We start from the raw sequence: 2,857 nt of genomic DNA, 5'->3' as shown, positions 1-2,857 counted from the left end.
TCAGAATCATCTAGTGATACCGATTCAACAAATTCAATCATGGAAAATCTAGAACCTCTAAGTATGGAAGACCGAATGAGAGCTACGCGCACGGGCCAAGGTCACGCCATTATTAAGCCAGAAGTTAATGCGCCAGATTATGAAATCAAAGGACAAATTCTACACATGGTAACTAACCAATGCTAATTCAGTGGTGCACCGAATGAAGATCCTAACGAACACCTTCGTACGTTTAAAAGAATTTGTACACTATTCAAAATCCGAGAAGTGGAAGATGAGCAGATCTATCTCATGTTGTTTCCCTGGACTTTAAAGGGAGAAGCCAAAGATTGGTTAGAATCGTTACCTGAAGGGGCGATTGACACATGGGATGTTTTAGTTGAAAAATTTCTTAAACAATTCTTTCCGGCATCTAAAGCCGTGAGACTTCAAGGAGAAATTGTTACGTTCGCGCAAAAGCCAAATGAAACATTATATGAGGCGTGGACAAGATTCAGAAGGATGTTGAGAGGATGTCCTCAACACGGTTTAGACACTTACCAAATAGTACAAATATTCTACCAAGGTGTCAACGTTGCTACACGAAAAGACATCGACATAACAGCTGGTGGTTCCATTATGAAGAAAACCGCAACTGAAGCTTACAAAATTATTGATAACACAGCCTCCCACTCGCATGAGTGGCACCAAGAAAAAGATATTTTTCGTTCATCTAAAGTGGCTAGAGCCGATTCTAGCCATGACTTTGATTCCGTTTCCGCAAAAATAGATGCTTTCGAAAGACGAATGGAAAAGATGAATAAAGATATTCACGCAATACGAATCAGTTGTGAGCTATGCGGTGGACCACACTTATTGAAAGATTGTCACATTGAACCAACATTGGAACAACGAGAGAATGTTTCCTATATGAACCAAAGGCCTGGAAATAATTATCAAAATAATTATCAACCGCCAAAGCTAAACTTCAATCGAAATCAAAACATTCTTTACAATCCAAAAGGACCCGAAAATAACTGGTATAACCAACAAGGTCCGAATAACCAACCAACTCAAAAGAACACTTTCAATCAACAAAGACCTGGCTTATATAAACCACAACAACAAACCGAAGAGAAAAAGTCAAATATGGAAGACGTGGTATTCAAGCTAGTTGAATCTCAAACACAATTTATTGAAACTCAAACCCAAACGAACGAGAGGTTTGATCAGTCATTAAGAACTCAACAAGCTTCCATTTTGAATCTAGAAAAACACGTAGGTACTCTTGCTAGCATGATGAGTGAGAGGGAACAAGGAAAGCTACCGAGTAATACTGAAGTAAATCCTCGGAATGAGAATGTTAATATGGTTTCAACGAATTCTGAAAAACCAGCACCAGAAGATGGGAAGGTTTTAGATGAGAGTAACAATGAAGAAGTTACACCACCACCACCCGAGTATGTAAAGCCAGTGGTGGCACCATACAAACCACCCATCCCGTTTCCAAGAAAAGGAGTTGAGTATGAGCAAGTGATAGGTAATAAAGATTGTGATACCTCTGGAAAGAAGAAGAAGAAAAAGAATAAGAAAGTGCAAGAAACAAAAGCCGTAAATATAAACCCGGTGAAGACAGTTCCACCAAAACCTCCACCTAGGGTAGGTGATCCGGGTGAATTTATTGTTCCTTGTCTACTTAGTGATTGTGTCATGTATGATGCACTAGCAGATTTAGGTGCAAGTGTAAGTGTTATGCCTCTTTCCTTATATAAGAGATTAGGTGTAGGTAAGTTAAGTCCAACGGATATGAGTGTTCGACTCTTTGATCAAACCATTAAGCACCCAGTTGGAATTGCTGACAACCTACCCGTTCAAGTAGGCAATTTAACCTTTCTAGTCGAATTCATTGTCATTGACATAGAAGAGGACCCAAACATTCCTCTAATTTTAGGTCGACCATTCTTTGCGTCCACCGGGGCGTTATTTGATGTAGGAAATGGAAGAATGACACTTAGTAGTGGTGACAAATCGATCACCTCTATGATTCGAAAGACTAAATCTCCACCAACCAAAACCGTTGAACCAGCAAAAACGATTGGTAAGAACCATGTTGTTTTACCAACTCCAACGGTAATACTTAGCAATAATGAAACACCTAAGTGTGGGGAAAATGAAGTAACACCTAATGATGACATGATAACAAAGAACCCCGTTGTTGATACGAAATTAAATGATCCCGTAATTAATAGTTCAATGAAGAAACTTATTAAACGGATTCGCGATGCTAAAACCAAGGGGAACTTTAAGTTATGTAACCGGTTAGTATCCAATCTATCACCTAAAGAAAAGGAGAAACTAGTTGAAATTGTGGATATTACACAGGAATCCGACCAATGGCTTAAAGAAAAAGTCACGGATATGCAAGTTGATTATGGACCAAGAGAAATTGACGATGAAGTTAATCACATTTGACGATGTTCTAAAAAGAAGACGATGTTATCTAGAATTAGTTATTCTGTTCTCGTGTAGTTCCGAGAATGGAATCCGATTGGTCTTTTCCGCTAGCAGACACTAAAGAACTAGTTTTCTCCCTCCATTCTGAATTTTTGTTTTGTAGGTTTTATATAAAATTAATATTTTTTTTTTAATTTAAGTTTTGTGTGAATTTTAAAAACAAAATTTACTTTAATTCATTAAGTTGAAAAAATGATTTCTAAAATTCGTCGTGAGTTGAAGACTAGGTCATTAAGCCGAAATTGCTTTACCCGAGGGTGGGACGGCAAATTTTGTTATCATTATTTTTAATTTTATTGATCTAAAGTATGCCAAAAAGATATTAGACTTTATAAATTTTTGAACGTGGGGTAATATACCCAAC

General features: G+C 37.6%; 1 non-coding gene across 1 annotated transcript; it reads right to left on the bottom strand.

The window, feature by feature from the left end:
* Positions 1 to 423: 423 nt before the first annotated feature.
* LOC139895332 (small nucleolar RNA R71) lies at positions 424 to 530 on the bottom strand. The gene has a single exon (XR_011775788.1). It is a non-coding gene; the product is annotated as a small nucleolar RNA R71 (small nucleolar RNA).
* Positions 531 to 2,857: the final 2,327 nt, after the last annotated feature.

This window comes from Rutidosis leptorrhynchoides, chromosome 2 (genome assembly GCF_046630445.1).
Source record: "Rutidosis leptorrhynchoides isolate AG116_Rl617_1_P2 chromosome 2, CSIRO_AGI_Rlap_v1, whole genome shotgun sequence".
Classification (NCBI taxonomy): domain Eukaryota; kingdom Viridiplantae; phylum Streptophyta; class Magnoliopsida; order Asterales; family Asteraceae; genus Rutidosis; species Rutidosis leptorrhynchoides.
The sequence above is the reverse complement of the archived record's forward strand: the minus strand, read 5'-3'. Positions and strand labels throughout refer to the sequence as shown.